The 18,199-nt window shown below is 56.4% G+C and overlaps 1 pseudogene; it reads left to right on the forward strand.

Annotated features, from left to right (window-relative positions):
* Positions 1-18,199, forward strand: part of LOC119361258 — a 42,681-nt pseudogene that overhangs the window by 22,914 nt on the left and 1,568 nt on the right.

Here is an 18,199-nt window from a genome sequence, read left to right on the forward strand (position 1 = left end):
AGCTGATATTCGCGGAGACTTGATCTTCGACGGATTCGGGCCTGTGCCAGGAGCACCGGACAGTCACGACGAGCACGACCTAGACCTGCTGTCGGACAATGCTCAAAACATCATCCCTGCAATAGCCCCGGATCTAAATCCGGAACAGGTTGTGTTGCCCATGGACGGAGGGGTGGACCCCGCCCCGCAGGCCGCATACTCATCCTTGTTGGAGCTGAACACAGGTCTCACCTTTGTGGAGGCCTGTAACCCCGGGCCCTCGGACTCGTATCCGGTTGTTGGCTCCGGTCCGCATACCCTCGAGCCAGCCAAACTAGGTTGGTCTCCGGTAATGGAGTTTATCGCTGCGGACATCTTTCAGCACCCGCCCTTCGGCGACATGCTAAATTAATTAAAGTCTCTCTCTTTGTCGGGAGGCTCCGGGCCGAACTATGTTCGGCCTGAGTGGGAAGTAGGCGACGAAGGAATTCGCTGCCCACCCACCACCCACTTCATTGCCACGATCGATGATTTAACCGACGTGCTTGACTTCGACTTCAAAGACATCGACGGTATGGAGGACGATGCCGGAGACTTACAGGAGCCACCGCTCACAAGGCGTTGGACAGCCACCTCTTCATACGATATATATATGGTGGACACTCTGAAAGAAACCAATGGCGATGAGGCAACAGAGGATAACCCCTCCAAGAAGAAAGAAAAGCATGGGCGTCGCCAACGCCGCTCCAAGCCCCGCCAAGGAAATACCGGCACCGGAGACGAACACAATCTGGACGGTGCCGACGATGAATACAACCCCGAACAGCCCACCTTCGAGCAGGCCGAGCAGGAAGATGGGCAGGACAGCCCAGACAAACAGGTGACGGACAGGTATCCGGAGGAGGACAACTACATGCCTTCCTCCAAAGACGAGACTAGCCTCGACGACGATGAGTTAGGCGTGCCCGAGGACCCCGCGGAGCAGGAGCGCTTCAAGCGCCGGCTTATTGCCACTGCGAGAAGCTGAAGAAGAAGAAGCGGCAGCAGCTTCAAGCTGATCAAGACCTGCTCACAGATAGATGGACAGAAGTCCTGGCAGCTGAGGAATATGGACTCAAGCGCCACCCGGCTAACCGTCCGCCTTGAGGTCGGAATAAAATGGCATATCATCCCGAATACCAGCCTGCACCCCCGCACCAGTTTACTACGGCCCGGGGCAATACTCAGGACCTGCGTGATAAACTGGATAACACCACAGAACAACCAAGATCGATCTATGGATCGCGGGGGCGCGCCGCAACACATGACGATGACCGTCATACCGGATACACTAATAGCAAATCCGGCCGGGCCGAATATAACCAGTCAGACGCAGCCGGACTGCGTCGCGACATAGCCCGGCACAGAGGCGCCGCACACCCCCTCTGCTTCACCGATGAAGTGATGGATCATGAATTCCCAGAATGGTTCAAACCCGTAAACATTGAATCATATGATGGCACAACATACCCCGCGGTATGGATCGAAGATTTCCTTCTCCACATCCACATGGCCTGCGGAGACGATTTACATGCCATCAAGTATCTTCCCCTTAAGCTCAAAGGACCCGCCCTGCACTGGCTAAACAGCCTGCCCGCAAACTCCATTGGCGGTTGGGAAAACCTGGAAGACGCATTTCTTGACAACTTCCAAGGCACATATGTGCGACCTCCGGATGCCGATGATTTGAGCCACATTACTCAACAGCCCGGAGAATCCGCCAGGAAATTCAGGACTCGGTTCCTAATTAAAAAGAACCAATAGTTGACTATCCGAACGCCGAAGCCCTGGTAGCCTTCAAGCATAATATCCGTGACGAGTGGCTCGCCCGACACCTCAGCCAGGAGAAACCCGAGTCTATGGCAGCTCTCACGACACTAATGATCCGCTTTTGCGCGGGCGAGGACAGCTGGTTGGCTCGCAGCAGCACTACGCCACATTCTGGCACGTTAGATGTCCGTGACAATAATGGCAAGCTACGGCGCACCAGACACAAGCGACGGAACAACGGCGACAATACCGAAGACACGGCGGTCAATGCCGGATTCAGTGGATCCAAATCCGGTCAGCGGAAGAAGCCATTCAAAAGAAACCATCAGGGACCGTCCAGTCTAGACCGTACACTAGAGCGCTCGTGCCAAATTCATGGCACCCTGGACTAGCCAGCCAACCACACCAATAGAGACTGCTGGGTATTTAAACAGGCCATCAAAATAAATGCTGAAAACAAGGACAAGGGGCTGCACATCGACAATGAAGAGGAGCCTCGGCGTCTGAACATGGGGGGACAGAAGAAATCCCCCCTCCCCAGGTAAAAACGGCCAACATGATCTACACCACCCACATCCCCAAGAGGGAACGGAAGCGAGCACTACGGGACGTCTACGCGATGGAGCCAGTCGTCCCCAAATTCAACCCATGGTCAGCTTGTCCGATCACCTTTGATCGTAGGGATCATACTACTAGCATTTGTCATGGCGGCTCGGCCGCATTGTTCTTAGACCCAATCATCAATGGATTCCACCTCACGCTAGTCCTTATGGACGGCGGCAGCAGCTTGAACCTGCTTTACTAGGACACAATGCGCAAAATGGGCATCGATCCTTCAAGGATTAAACCCACCAAAACCACCTTTAAAGGTGTAATTCCTGGAGTAGAGGCCCGTTGTACAGGCTCTATAACATTGGAAGTGATCTTCGGATCTCCGGATAACTTCTGAAGCGAAGAGTTAATCTTCGATATCGTCCCTTTCCGTGGTGGTTACCACGCACTGCTCGGACGAACCGCATTCGCTAGATTCAATGCGGTACCACACTATGCATACCTCAAGCTCAAGATGCCAGGCCCGCGCGGGGTCATAACAGTCAACAGAAATATGGACCGCTCTCTCCGTACAGAAGAGCATACTCCAGCCCTTGCGGCAGAAGTACAATGCGGCCTCCTCCGGCAAACCACCAATCCGGCGACAACAACCTCAAGCACTGTCAAGCGAGGTCGGAGCACCCCGCAACAGGATCAGCAGGCACGCCAAGAGCATGACTAGCAGTCCGGACTCCGCTCAAATCCCATCAAAGCAGCATTCGTGCCACGCGTACACAACTACGCACTCAAAATACCATGGGCACAAGCGGAGGCGTAGCAGTGGCTCAGACAACAGTACGGTACTACTTCGTAACCTTTCTTTTACCTTTAAGGACATTGCTTTAGTGCAGCTTCTCCAGAAGAGCCGGATTGTCGGACTTACATAGGAGAGGAAACCAAGGAGGAAACAGGCTTTGCGCACAGAAGGAAACACCCAGGTGGAATATATTTACGATCGTTATACCTACTTTATCTATCTATACGTAGCCTGCCCTTGGATAGGATATGTCAAATAATCCTATTTATCTCTGCTTAATGCATTCATTGTAAACATATGCTTAAATGTATTATTCATCAATGGGAGATCATATATAGCGTCAGCTTATTATTCTTAAATTAGCATTTTTTTTTACAAATGTCTATTTGATTTTGCACCCGTACATTTTGGTACGTTTGGTTTGCCAGGGGCTTCTTATGGCGCCCCATAATACGGTAAGACAAGTCTGAACACTTTCAACAGTGCGGCACCCCGAACTTATAGCATTATATGCATCAGCTCCGAATCATGTCTTGGGTCTACAGTTGGGATAGCCCGGCTCCCTTGTTTTGGTGCCTTACGTTCCGTTATATTGGCTAAGGTAGCGCAAGGAGAACTACTGTGATTGTGCCCTGGTTCTTCCGGATGAGCACCTCAGTAGAGAAAGCCGAAAACTGACCGGCATGATGTGGCGAGAGCTGGTCGCTGTTCGAGGGGTCTTAAAATCCTTAAAGATTTTTCTGCTTTAGGCGATAATTCGGCTTCGTCCGTTCTAGGCGTGTATAGCGCCCCAATTCGTCCTTCCGGATTCTAGGGGCTTCGCCGAAATTTAAAATTGGAGACTTCTATGGCTAAGTGAAGGTTATAAAGCCGAATAGTCCGATTGCCTTGTTCGCTGCGTCGGACACCTCCTTAAGGGACCAAACATTTGGATAAAGAGTGTCCGGGTTTTCCACGAACACCCCAGTACTAGTTACATAGGGGCGGAAGCCGACGACTGGCCTACTTTCAGAATTTGATAAACAACCGCACAAAAGGTAATATTTTAAATAACAAAAGCGCTACATAGCGCAAGTAACTTCGTCTTTAAATTACAAACATGACAGAAGTGAATTCATTCAAAAATTATGTCCTTGGTACATTCATCGGCCACGGGGCGAGCACCCTTCATAACGCCATCATAATACTTCCCGGGAATGCGATGCAACTTGCCCTCTGGCGGCCAGTCCTTCACAAGCTTCTCTGCATCCAGCTTGCCCCAATGCACCTTCGCACGGGCAAAGGCCCGGTGGGCACCCTCAATGCAAACAGATCGCTTGATGACTTCCAGTCGCGGACAGGCATTCACCATCCGCTTGATCAGGCTGAAGTAGCTGGTGGGCAGGGGCTCACCAGGTCACATCCGGACTATGAAATCCTTCATAGCCACTTTGGCCGCCTTGTGGAGTTCGACCAACTGCTTCAGTTGGTCACTCAGAGGCGTTGAATGTTCGGCCCCAACATACTGGGACCAGAACAACTTCTCCGTTCAGCTCCCTCCTGGGCATGGTAGAACTCCGTGGCATCTGATATGCTGCGTGGTAGATCTGCGAATGCCCCTGGAGAGCTCCAGACTCAGGTAAGTAAAAGAAACGCCTCCTCCACATGTTTGCTTTGCATAAAGAATTTCTTATCCGCCGTTATCTTTTTTGCCTCCTGGATTTCCTGCTGTGCCTTCTCGGCTTCGGCCTTGGCGTCTTTTATACTTGTAAGGGCCTTCGCAAGCTTGGCCTCTTTTGCTTTAAGCTCATGCTTCACGGACTCGAACCTTTTGCCGAGCTCCTGGAGCTCTTCTTGTACCTCACCCACGCGGGCTTCTTGCTTTTTGCGCTCGTTGCATTCCAAGGCCGCCTTGTGTTCGGCCTCGGATAACGCTTTCTTGAGAGACGCCACTTCGGTGGTGGTCTCTGTTACCAAATCATGACGCTTCATCGTTAGCATAATCAAATTTTATCTACCATTCATTATATAAGAGAGGGGAATCATTTGCATTTTCTATCTTTGAGTTGCCTCCTCGTGAGGTCGAGCTCTCCATGCGCCTGCTCCAGGTCCTGTTTCAGTCCGGCGTCTCGGCCGTACGGACTGCAGCGACAAGCAGCACAGCCTGCTTATACAAATTCAAACTTATTGTTAAACTCCTGCGGATTATAATTGACCCTCCGTTTGGTTTTTCCTTCCGAACACCAAACAGAGTATCAGGGGCTACTACCTATCGGGTGGTAATTTCACACATTTTTACTACTTACCTAAAATCTTGTTAGGAGGCTGGTGCAGGCTTCGGTTAGTCCGCTCTTGGCGGACGAAACCTTCTGAATCACCGCATTCATGATAGTACGGTGCTCTTCATCTATGGAAGCACCGCGAAGCGCTTCCACCAGACGATCCGACGCCTCGGGCGTAGTGGAAGTACTCGGCACAGACGGCTCGCCCTCCTTAACGAGGGGCTGTCCGCCTGAGTCCGGAACCACGGGAGGTTCCGAAACGGTGTTCGGCTGAGAGTCCGGTTTACTGCGGCTCTCACCAACACGATCCGCGGGGACCTTGAACCCCGCGTGTCCGACGTTTGGAATGCCGCCTTGGGGCGCCTCCAGATCCACCTCCCCCCGCTCGGGGAGCCTTTGGGACAACACCTCCGCATCATCTTCAGGCCGAGGAGAAGTGGCCGTCGGGAGCTAGTTCATTGCCGACTCACTCAAGGACCCGTCCGAAGACGACACCTTGGTATGGGCCCTGGACGGACTGCATACAAGTTCGGCGTTATAACAAAACTATGAAGCAAAATTACGATGGAGTGCGGATACTTACGATCACACTAGGGGCTTCTTCCTGGGCAGCCACCCCTCCTCGCTATCGGCGGTGGTGGCGGAGTAGTCCAGAAGGGACAACTTTCCCTTCTTGGACGTCCCGGTCTCCCCCACAGGGGCAGCCTTCCTCTTTTTCTCCCCCCCCCCAATACAGTGAGGTGTAGTTTCTTCTTGTTTCCCCCCGCCTCCGCGGGAGGAATCTGCCTCGTCGTCATCGGACGACGAGGATATGACGGCCTTACGCCAGGGGCCTCTCCTGGTCCCCTGGTCCGCCCTCTCAGGCCCCCCGCCCTTTCCGGATGGGGCGGCCTCCTCCTCTTCTTCTTCTCCTTCCCCTTCGGGGGAGGAGTGTGCCTCGTCGTCTTCGGACGAGGCTTCTGGCATAACCTTACGCCGGAGACCCTTTCGGATCCCCGGGGCCTTCTTATCGGCCTTCTTCTCCAGTCACTTGTAGGGCGCCAGAACCAGCATCTCCGTCAGGAGAGCATTAGCTGGGCTTTCTGGCAGCGGAGCCGGTCAGTCAATTCGCTCCACTGTCTCCACATAATCCTGAACAAATATACACAATCACTTAAGGCTTCCCCATGAATATATTGGGAAGAACCGAACCCGGTGGCAGCCTAAGAACTCACTTGAATAGGATGCCGCGCGGCGTGGAGCCCGCGGTCCTCAGATATGAGAGGAGGTACGTCGGAGGCCTTGAACAACGCCTTCCACGCGTTCTTGTGCTTCATGCCATAGAGCCTCTGGAGCGTCTGGTGTTCAGCCGGGACGAACTCCCACAGATTGAATGCCCGCCTTTGGCACGGCAGAATCCGGTGAACGAGCATGACCTAGATCATGTTGACAAGCTTGATGTTCTTGTCCTTCATGCCCTTGATGCAGTTTATGAGTCCGGTCAGCTCTGTAGGTTCGCCCCAGGACAGGCCCTTCTGTTCCCAGGAGGTGAGCCGCATGGGGGTTCCGGATCGGAACTCGGGGGCCGCCGCCCAGTCGGTGTCGCGCGGCTCGGTGATGTAGAACCACCCCGATTGCCACCCCTTCATGGTTTCCGCAAAGGAGCCGTCAAGCCAGGTGACATTAGGCATCTTGCCCACCATGGCTCCTCCGCACTCCGCTTGCTGGCCGCTCACGATCTTCGGCTTCACGCAAAAGATTTGCAGCGACAAGCCGAAATGAGGCTTGATGCGAAGGAAAGCCTCGCATACGATGATGAATGCCGAGATGTTGAGGACGAAGTTCGGGGCTAGATCATGGAAATCTAGCCCATAGTAGAACATGAGCCCGCGGATGAAGGGGTGGAGTGGAAACCCCAGTCCACGGACGAAGTGGGCAAGAAACACGACCCTCTCATGGGGTCCTGAAGTTGGAATGACCTGCCCGTCGTCTGGTAGTCGGTGCGCTATGTCTGCGGCCAAGTATCCGGCCGCCCGAAGACTTGCGATATTCTTCTCCTTCACGGTGGAAGCTACCCACTTACCTCCTGCTCCGGACATGTTTAACTGTGCGGAGAAGGCTTAGACTAGGGTGCTGGAGCTCGAGGAGGCAAGAGTGGGCAAAGGAGGAAGAAGGCGTGGGTAAGAATGGGGAACTCTTATCCCTTTATAGAGGTGACGAAAGTGGTGCACCTCCCCACTAGCCTGTTGACAATTGCTTACTTCCCAAGCGCCACGATTGATGGCACGGGGGGATTACCCGTACCTGTATTGATGAGAATCCCGTGATAAGGGGACACGATCTCTGCTTTGACAAGACGTGTCAAGGAACCCGCCTCGCAATACGCGTTGTAGCTGGTTGCGGAAAAACGGTTCGAATAATGACCCGACCATAAGGACATGTCACGTTGTTTAAAAAGTTGTTAGCTGAAGGTATGTGAAGATCATTTTGCAGATCCGGACACGGCCTACGTGTTCGATAATAACCTTGGAGTATTCGGAAGGAGGAACCCGCCTTGCAATGCCGAAGACAAGACTGCCCGCCAGACTCATCGTCATTGAAGCCTGGTTCAGGGGCTACTGAGGGAGTCCTGGATTAGGGGGTATCCGGACAGCCGGACTGTATACATCGTCCGGACTATTGAAGCGTAAAGATACAAGACTCAAGACTTCGGCTCGTGTCCGGATGGTACTCTCCTTTGCGTGGAAGACAAGCTTGGCAATCCGGATATTATATTTCCTTCCTTGTAACCGACTCCATGTAAACCCTAGCCCTCTCCGGTGTCTATATAAACCGGAGAGGATGGTCCTTAGAAGGCCGATCACAATTACAATCATACCATCATAGGCTAGCTCTTAGGGTTTAGCCTCTACGATATCGTGGTAGACCTACTCTTGTACTACTCATATCTTCAATATTAATCAAGCAGGAAGTAGGGTTTTACCTCCATCAAGAGGGCCCGAACCTGGGTAAACATTGTGTCCCTTGCTTCCTGTTACCATCATCCTAAGACACACATATCGGGACCCCCTACCCGAGATCCGCCGATTTTGACACCGACACCGGGGACTTCAGCAGTCGGCCCGGGGACTTCTCCAGCACAAAAGGCGGAAGCTGCTGCCAACCCACCGCCTCCTGGCCCAACCGCCCTCATAGAAGTTGCCATGGTGACAGTCGAAGAAATTGCAGCGTCGTCTTGGGCTTAGCCAATTCTCAAGTTCCTGGTGAATAAAGAGCTGCCGACTGATGAGATCTCGGCCCGACAAGTGCAAAGGCGAGCAACAGCCTATACCATAGTTAACAGAGAGCTAGTGCGACGAAGTGTCACCAGAGTTTACCAGCATTGCATGGAGTCGAACCAAGGCCAAGCAATACTCAGGGACATCCACCAAGGCGAGTGCGGCCACCACGCGGCTTCAAGATCACTTGTGGCCAAGGCTTTCCGCCATGGATTCTTCTGGCCGACTGTCTAGAAGAAGCCAAAGAGCAGGTTCAGAAGTGTCAAGGGTGTCAGAGGTTCTGCTCCAAGCCACATCTGCCGGCTTCTGCACTCAAGATCATCCCCATAGCATGGCCCTTTGCTGTTTGGGGGCTGGACATGGTAGGACCATTCAAGACGGCCCGTGGTGGCATGACTCATTTGCTTGTCGTCGTGGACAAGTTCACCAAGTGGATAGAGGCAAAACCAATCAAAAAACTGAATGGGCCGACTGCCGTGACCTTCATCATCGACATCACCACGCGATACGGCATACCACATAGCATCATCACCGATAACGGCACCAACTTCGCCAAGGGAGCCTTGGCTCGTTTCTGCGCAACGCAGGGCATCCGCCTAGACTTAGCGTCCGTTGCCCACCCGCAGTCAAATGGCCAAGTAGAGCACGCAAACGGCCTCATTCTGTCCGGCCTCAAGCCCCGACTGGTTGAGCCTCTGGAGCATTTAGCCGGCTGCTAGCTCGACGAGCTGCCGGCCGTCCTCTGGAGCCTGCGCACAACCCCAAACAAGTCAACCGGCTTCACACCCTTCTTCCTCGTCTACGGTGCCGAAGTCGTCATCCCGACAGACATTGAATTCGACTCCCCAAGAGTTACCATGTACACCGAGGCGGACGCCAAGGAGGTGCGAGAAGACGGTGTCGACTTGCTGGAGGAAGGCCGGCTGCTGGCACTCAGCCGGTCGGCCATCTACCAGCAGAGTCTACGCCGATACTACAACCGCAAGGTGAAGCCAAGAGCCTTCCTAGAGGGAGACCTTGTGCTCCGGCTGATCCAGCGAACAGCCGGACAGCACAAGCTCTCGGCACCTTGGGAAGGCCCTTTCATCATCAGCAAGGTTCTGGGCAACGATTCCTACTATCTGATCGATGCCCAGAAGCCCAGAGCATGCAAGAGAGATGATTCAGGCAAAGAGACGGAGAGGCCATGGAACACAAACCTCCTCCGAAGGTTTTACAGTTGAAAGCAGTATTTATCACGCTACCTTTTGTATTATGTATAAAGACTCCGGGTCCCCCGAGAAGAGCTCGGGGACTACACTCTTTTATCTATATGATAAGTGTTATGTCTATAAGAATGTGTAGTTTTATTTCTTCCGCCTGGCACCAGGTCCGACCGGTCGGCCCGGAGCCTCGCCGCCTTCTACTATATGCCGCCTCCTAGAGCTGGACAAGGAGTGTGTCGGCACCAAAAACTTCCTTTGTCAGAAGACACATCTCGCAGAGCGACTGCATGACGGGCAAAGGTTGCAAAACAGTGCCCCACACGAGAAAACGACTAAGGAAGAAACGCATATAGTAGAGGCCGGCATCGCACCTAGTCGTCCGGCTGCCGAGCAGCCGGACGGCCAGCCTCTGCTTTCATTACCAAATGCTCCGAATGGCTAAGTACTAGCCATCCCACAAACAGCTAAAGTACTCAACCCAGCCACAGTCCGCAGAGCGGCTACTTGGCTGGTAAGAGCATAGCCAAGGGAGGGCGGCAAAGGAAAAAACCAAGGAGAAAAAGGGAAGAAAGGCTAGAGGTCAGCACGGCAAGCATAAGCAATGATAGAATATTTACAAAGATAAAGGACTACCGGCCAGCATTCAAACAAAGTTCGACATACACCCCGCGGGTGGAACTGAAATTTAACCAAGTTGTCCAAGACTCAAGTAAAACAGGGGAAAAGAGAAAATCCTAAGGAGTGGCAGAAGGTTCCGGCTGGGCGGTGCCGATTGGTGCAGCAGAAGCCTCCGGCTGGACGCTGGAGTCGGCGGTGCCGCTTGGCGTGGAAGGCGGCTCCGTCTGGGCAGAAGAGTCAGCCGCAGCGGTCGGGACGGCGGAAGGCTGGATGACGGAGTCGATGGCATCCGTCGGAGGAATGGGCAGCTGGTCGATCTCTGCTTGACCCTCTCCAGTAGCAGTCGGCACCTTGGCACGCGGCTCGTTGCTTGAGGCCCGGTCAGGCTGGGGCTGACCGTCCGCCCCGACCTCCGGCAGGTCGACGTTGGTCTCCTCCTCCTCCTCCTCCTCCTCCTCCTCCTCTTCTTCTTCTCCTTCGTCGCTGGAGTCGATGACTTCGGCTGAATCCTTTCTGTCCTCCGGGTTCAGCCCAAGCCACTCCTGCGGCGCCTCGGCGCCCTCCTCAACCACCTCCGGGACGAAGACGCTGGTATCCGTGAAGTTGGCGATCGCCGCCGCCCTGTTGATGAGTTCAGCTTCCACCGCTGCCAGCTCCTCCTGTGCCTCTAGCCGGAACATGGTCAACTGGGCTAGATCTAGCCTAGGGTACCACGCCTTGACGAAGTCCAAGGCCCGGCGCGCTCCTGCCCGGGCTGCTGAGCCTTTCCAGGCTTCAAGGCGGCCGGCCGCCACCTCCAGCCAGTTGGCAGTCCGACTTGGGGTGCGCGGAGCCGGTAGGCCTGGCCAGAGGGCGGAAACTGCCTGGGTGCCGATACACTGAAGCCGGCGCAGCATTTGATGAGCAGGACTAAGGCGGGCCTGGATGCTGAGGATCTGCTCGTTGAGAGTCCGGGGGGCGTCAGCAGCGATTTGCACGCCCTCTGCCCTCCGCTCTTCGCGCTGAGCCTTGATCATCTGGATCGCGGCAACAGAGTGGCCAAGGAAGAAGTCTATTTTGGACAAAAGAAGAGAAAGGCCAAGGTTATAAGCAAGAGATTGGCCTAGATGAGGGGCCAACAGTTCGAAAAAAAAACCAAGAGAATGAAGTTGACCGTCGACCAAGTCTTCAATGCTACTGAAGCAGGTCGTCATCTGGGCTTCCCTGTCGGCCCAGGCGAAACGCTCGACTTCAAACTCGGCGAGGAGATCCGCCTCCTTCATCTTCACCTCCGACTGGGCCGCCTTGAGGGCCTCCGCTTGTTCAGCAAGCTGAGCGACCATCCGGTCCCGTTCTTCGGCCAGCTTGCTGCACTCCGCCTCCTTGCCTCGCAGGGCGGTGTTAGCTTCACCCAGCTTCTGCTGCAAGGCAGCATTGGCCTCTGAAGAAAGAAAAGAGAAGGAAGAGCATTAGTCAAATAACAAAACACATGCAGCTAACCGGGGAGATTCGGCCCGACTGCTCAGCAGTCAGCCCGAACCTCGGGGACTACACCCCGCGGGTGCGCTGGCGCGCCCCCGCAAAATAAAGCAGCAAAAAAACTCACTCCGGCTCTTGGACAGATGGCCGGTCTGCGTCTCCAGCTCCTGAACCCTGGAGTTGTAGGCGACCGCACGGCGGTTGTGGTAGTCCTGCGGAAGGGGGATGCCGGACAAGGTCAACACTCAGCTCCAACAAGATGAAGTTCCGGACCGCCTGCTCAGCAGCCGACCCGAAACTTGGGGACTACACCCAGTGGGTGCGCTGGCGCGCCCCCACAAAGGATTGAAAGATGATCAAAGGAAAAAGAAGCATGAGGCTTACGCGGATAGCAGCTCCGAGTCTAGGAACACCTTGTTGCAGCGCCTGAGGTCTTCGGCTTTAGCCCGGAGCTTGGCCTGGATGTCGAGGAACGCCTGGTTCAGGGCGCCCGTCTCGCCTCCACGCACCTAGCCGGACGGCGCGGCGCTGGACGCTTCGGTGTCGGGGATCGACAAGCTCGCGGCTCCGGTCTCCAGCGGTCGCAGCGCTGATGCCGCCTTCTTGAGGCGATGGCGCACAGGTGTGTGGACCTGAGGAGTTAGGTCCGTCACCATCACGTTCTCAGCCGGCGGCACTGGCAGCTTGGCCGGCTGCTCGACCCGCGCTTCGCTAGACGGTGGCGTTGGAACGAAGACGTCAGGCATGCCCACGTCGCCGCCCTCCCTCTCCATGACAGGGTGCTCCCAGCCAACTCCCCCGCTCGTCGCTTCGAACTCCGGTGGAGGTGGCGCGGTGTTTAGTGGCGTCACAAGCAGCGACTCCTGGCGACGCGCGGCCTCCGCGAGCTGCTCCCTCTCCGCTTCTTCGGCCTCCGCCTGCGCCAGCCTCCTTCCCACGGAGGCTGCGGCCCTGTCCGCCTCCGCCTTCGCCACGTGGTCGGCCTCTTCATCGCGCGCCTCCCGCGCGTTCCGCTCTGTCGCCTCCCGCAGGTCAGCGGCCGGATCAATCCGCCGGCTAGTAGAAGAGGTAGTCGCCGACCTGATGACTGAGGCGGCGCCCGACTTGTCAAGGGTGAGAGGGGCCCTGAGATATGAAGACACAACAAGGAATTTACTGATAGGCCGGATCGATAGAAGGAGTAAAAGTCAGGAGAAAGACACTTACGCCGACACCTTGACGGGCACCCTCGGCTGCCTTTGATACCTGACCGTCTTGGCGGCGGCCTCTTGCCGCCTGGTCGCTGCGGCCGGGTTCTTGGGTTTCTTCGGCACGCTGCCGAACAAGGCGGCGCCTTGCTTCCGCTTCCGCTTGCCGTCGCGGGCGGGCGGCCTGGTGGAGGGGCTGGCGCCAGTGTTGGACGTGCTCCGAGTGGGGCACGGCTTGTCCTCGTCCTCGTCGTCGTCGGGCCAGGGCCCCACGACGCCACCTTCCTCGGTGCCGCATGCATTGCCGCGACCGCCGCCTGTTACGTCGTCCGCCAGGGCGGCCGCCCCCAAGTCGGGGTCGTCCTTGTCGCTCACCGCCCTGTCCGGGTGGTAGTTACCACCCGGCCCCACAATGGCGGCTGCCGCCGCGGACATGTAAATCTGCGTCCAAAGAAGTAGTCGAATCACAAGGAAAGCAAGACCAAAAGACAAATCTAAAGGAAGAAATCAAGGGATTTACGGCAGGTGGCGGATTGTGACGGGAGTACGGCCGCTTCCCGTACCGCCAGTCCTCCTCCGGCACCTTGAGGTCAGAGATCTCATTCACCATCCGCACGACCTCGGCAGGCGGCATACCTTTTGTGCACAGCTGGCACGGATCGTGGTGCCCGCCCATCCGAAAGATCGGATGGGGGCGACTCTGGAGTGGGAGGACTCGGCGCTCGACGAAGGCGACGACGAGGTCGGAGGCCACAAGGCCCTCTGACTCTTGGAGCACCCGGAGTCGGCCGATGGCGGCCGCCGCGTCTGCCGACACCGGCTTCGACTTGTACCCCCAGTTGGGCCAGAGCCCGGTGGGGGGGCCGGCCTCGTAGGGCGGCAGGTTGAGGAAGTCAGCAGCAGGATCTACGTTCTCGACGTAGAAGTGGGACTGCTGCCACATCTTCACCGATTGGGCCAGCTTGATGGTGGGGAAGGCGTTCCGTTTCGCCGGCCGGCGCACGGCGACATAGCCCCCGCACTCAGTCGGCGTGTCCTTGGCGGAGGTGCCGAGCTTCCCATAGAAGAACGCTCCTCATAGCTCGATTGTGGGGAGGATGCCGATGTAGCCCCCGCATGTCGTGACCAAGGCGGAGAGCAGGGTCACGGCATTGGGTGTCATATGGTGAGGTTGGAGGTGGTTGAAGTCGAGGAATGAGCGGAAGAAGCCGCTCGCCGGGAGGCTGAAGCCACGGAGGAAGTGCGAGCGGAAGACAACCCGCTCGTCCCCCAGCGGTGCCGGTGAGATCTCCATCTCCGGCGGCACCCGCGCCTTGACGAATGTCGCGCTGGGCATCCGGCGCATGTCATGGAGGAAAGTGATAAGGTCCTCGATGACCGTAGAGCCATCCCAGTCGCCGGCTTTCTCACGCGCCATGGCTGCGGGCGGAGCTGAGGGAGGGGCGAGAGCGCAACGGCGGCAGCAGCAGCAGCACCACGGCGAGAGGCAGCTACGATGGAGAGTGCGGGAGGAAGAATAAGAAGTGGGAGGGGGCGCACGAGCCTCGCCACACCCCTGCCTCCCCCTACTTATAGCCCCTGGGCTATGAAGCCGAGGGGACAGCGCATGGGACGTGGGATTAACTGCGCCCACACCCCCACGTCCCCACGATCTCCACGCATACTTACTGCACAGTGAATAACCGCGGGAACCGCAACCGCCCACCTCGGCGCAGTAGATCAGCCCGCGCGCCGAGGCCCGATAGTGGCGGGCCCGGCCCACTGTCATGTCCCATCAGGAGCGTGGGATGGTAGGCTGGCTGGGCTGGCGGGCGCCGCGTGGCGCCCCTAAGGCGTGCGGTGACCGGAGGAAGCTTAACAGGCACGCCACCTACCTTCCCGCCGAGAAGTTTAAAATTGGCCGACGACCCCGCCTTGTGGAGGCCGGCTTCAAAGGGCCGGCACGCCGCAGGGCGGACCAAGATATCGGTGCACCGCAAGGCGGACCGTAGCACTCTCTGGAACTCAGAGAGGGGAGAAAGCCGCTGAGTCTTCACGGCCCCTCGACCGCGACGCCTCACCGGCTTCGGGGACTACTGTCAGAGTAATGGGCCATGGGTAGCCTCACCCAGGTCCTAGGACTTATCAAGACTTTGGGCCAGCTCCGCCTAGCTGGGCCCTAAGTAGAAGTTCCGCCCTCTAGGGGCCGGCTACCAGAGGGCGGCCGACCCCAGCCAACAACGCTGCGGGTGGCCGGCTCTTGCCCACCGGCCTTTGGAGAGGGCGGCATCAAGCAGGTGGCCGCCTCGTGGCGACGGTACAGCCGAACCCCCTCCGAGAGTACAAGTTAGGGCATGGCTGCAGTGAAGCACGTCGCCCCCGGCGCCCGGGAGGCGTGGCTACAGTGCTCCGTACAGGCGGAGATCTCCGCATGATGGGGCACTGTGCCATGTCTCCCCTGACGTCGCTCCGAGCAGGCGGAGTCCTGTTCCCCACGACGGCCTATCGGTACGGCCTGCCGGCGGCGGGCCCTATCGGGCAGAGACTCCATAGAAGACGGCGGAATCCCAACCAGTCGGACTCGGCAGGGCCGGCCTCCAGCAGGCAGTCATCCCTCGCCCCGAGGCAAGCATGCCATTAAGCAGATGAGACCAGGTGTGGCTACAGTGATCTCCCACCAGGCGGCGGGACTGTAGCCACGCTGAAGATGACCAAGCCCTCGTCACCAACGGCACGGCTATAGTGAGCAGCCAGCCACCAGACGTCGGGGCCCACCAGGTGGCGGGCCCCAACGGTCGGCGGAGAAGCCGGAGGCCGGAGACGCTGATAGCCGGGCCCAGCACCCGGACAGATTACCATTGTACCCCGGGGGGTAGGCCTATATAAACCCCCCCAGGTCACCCACGCAAAGGGTTCCAACTCTGATAGAACTAGCCAGTTACCTAGGGTAGGGAAGAGCTAGCCTTGCCTTCTCCTACCTCTACACACAGCTCAAGGAGAGACTTGTAGCACTAGTGCCTTAGTGATCATGCGGAGACCCTGCAGAGCAGGAGTAGGGGGATTATCTCCACGGAGAGCCCCCAACCTGGGTAAAGTTTGCTGGCGTACGTGTCTACGCCTTATCCCGCTTCCAGGCACCGACGACGTTCTACTCGCTCCCACCATGATAAGTCATCCGTTGGCATATGTCACACCCAACCCCCGACACGTGTCATAAGAAAATCCTCATCCCAAAACCGAAGTGGAAGAGATGAGTGCGCAAGCAAGGCAAGGCCGGTCTCGACCAAATGTCGGTGTTTGTGCTCGGCAATACCGTTCTGCTGAGAGGTATGTGGACATGACACTCGGTGAGAGATGCCCGTGCGTTGAAAGTAGCGATGGAGTTTGTGTTATTCACCACCCAGTCGGACTGAACGGCCTTGATTTTATAATCCAGATGGCGTTCGACATGAGCCTGAAAGTTGTAGAAAACTTGCTCAACATCATACTTGTGTTTAAGAAAATAAATCCCGGTGAAGCGCATGTAGTCATCAATAAAACTAAGATAATACTTGTACCCTACTGACGAAGCAAGAGCGGGACCCCAAACATCTGAATGTATTAATTCAAGAGGTACAGTAGTGATATGAAACAAAGTAGAATAAGGTAGTTGATGACTCTTAGCACGCTGACAGGCATCACAAACTAACGATGAATTATTTGAACGAGAACATGGAAGTTCATGACTCTGAACAATGGGAGTGACAACATTATTTGTAGGGTGACCAAGACGTTGATGCTATTGCGACGACAAAACTCGAACACCAGAGGAGGTACGACGAGACGATGAAGATGATGCATGAGTGAAGGGGACCGGATAGACCCCCCGGTAACTTCTACCTTGAAGGATGACGCGCCTGGTTGCTTTGTCCTTAACAAGGAAAAAACGACGGTGAAATTCAACAAATACGTCATTGTCACAAAGAAGACGATAAATAGAGAGAAGATGCTGGCAGTTTAAGAGATGAACCGCGTAAACGTGAATGACCAATGTGGGAAATAGATAGACCTGCACCATTGGCCACCTGAACCTGATCCTTGCCGTCATAGCGCTCGTGAACCTGGAGGCGCTCAAGATCATTAGTCAAGTGATCCGTAGCCCCGGTATCCAGCACCCAAGGAAAGTCGACAGTGTTGGTGGAGGCCGAGTTGGCGGAGTGGGAGTTGTGATCCTGATCATAGCGCTTGCGGCAGTCGTCGGCTTCATGGCCCCAGTTCTTGCAAATTTGGCACCGGAGACACTAGCGGTTGCGACGCCCACCTCCTCCTTCATTGTTGCCGGCGTTGCCCCCTCCACCTTGCCAGCCATTGTCGGCATAACCAGCGTTGCGGTCATGGACGCCGGTGTTGCCACCATTACCGCACTGGCGGCTCTGCCCTAGCTGGCCATGTCCATCAGCCGGGTGCCCCCCCCCTTGGGAGGGATAGGGATCGGAGTAGGGCGCACGTCCGCCCGCACCGTACGAACCCGAACGGGTCACGACATTTGCGGAGGGAAACCACCCCTCCACCGTACTCTGTTGTGCCTGCATCGCCTCGAAGGACAGAACCAATGAGTAAAAACTGGAGTAGGGCATGGATGCGTTACTCACGCCCAAGGAGGCGGCGACGGAGTTGTAGGCAGAGCCAAGGCCGGTGAGGATGTGATCGATAAGCTCATCATCACGGATCGGAGAGCCGGGGCGACCATAGTGTCGGCCAGGGCCTTCATCTTGTGCATGTATTCCGCGGCAGACAGATCGTCCTTCCTCAGTGACTGAAGTTGCTGCCGGATGTGGCGGACATAGGCGCTGCTCTGGGCGCCGAACATGGCGGCGATGGCTGTCCACACCACATGCGCCGACTCGTAGCCAATGAGTTGGCATGCAATATCCTCATCCATGGAGGTGAGAAGAGGCCCCTTGACGCGCTGATCTTGAACCCACCATTAGTGGTACTCCGGGTTGATGATGGTAGTGGCAGCGTCGCCGGTGCCGACAATGATTGTTTTGGCCGGTGCCGCCTTGGTGCCATCGAGGTGTCCATGGAGGTTGGCACCGGCAAGAACGATACTGGTGAT

This window comes from Triticum dicoccoides, chromosome 2B (genome assembly GCF_002162155.2).
Source record: "Triticum dicoccoides isolate Atlit2015 ecotype Zavitan chromosome 2B, WEW_v2.0, whole genome shotgun sequence".
NCBI classification, from domain to species: Eukaryota; Viridiplantae; Streptophyta; class Magnoliopsida; order Poales; family Poaceae; genus Triticum; species Triticum dicoccoides.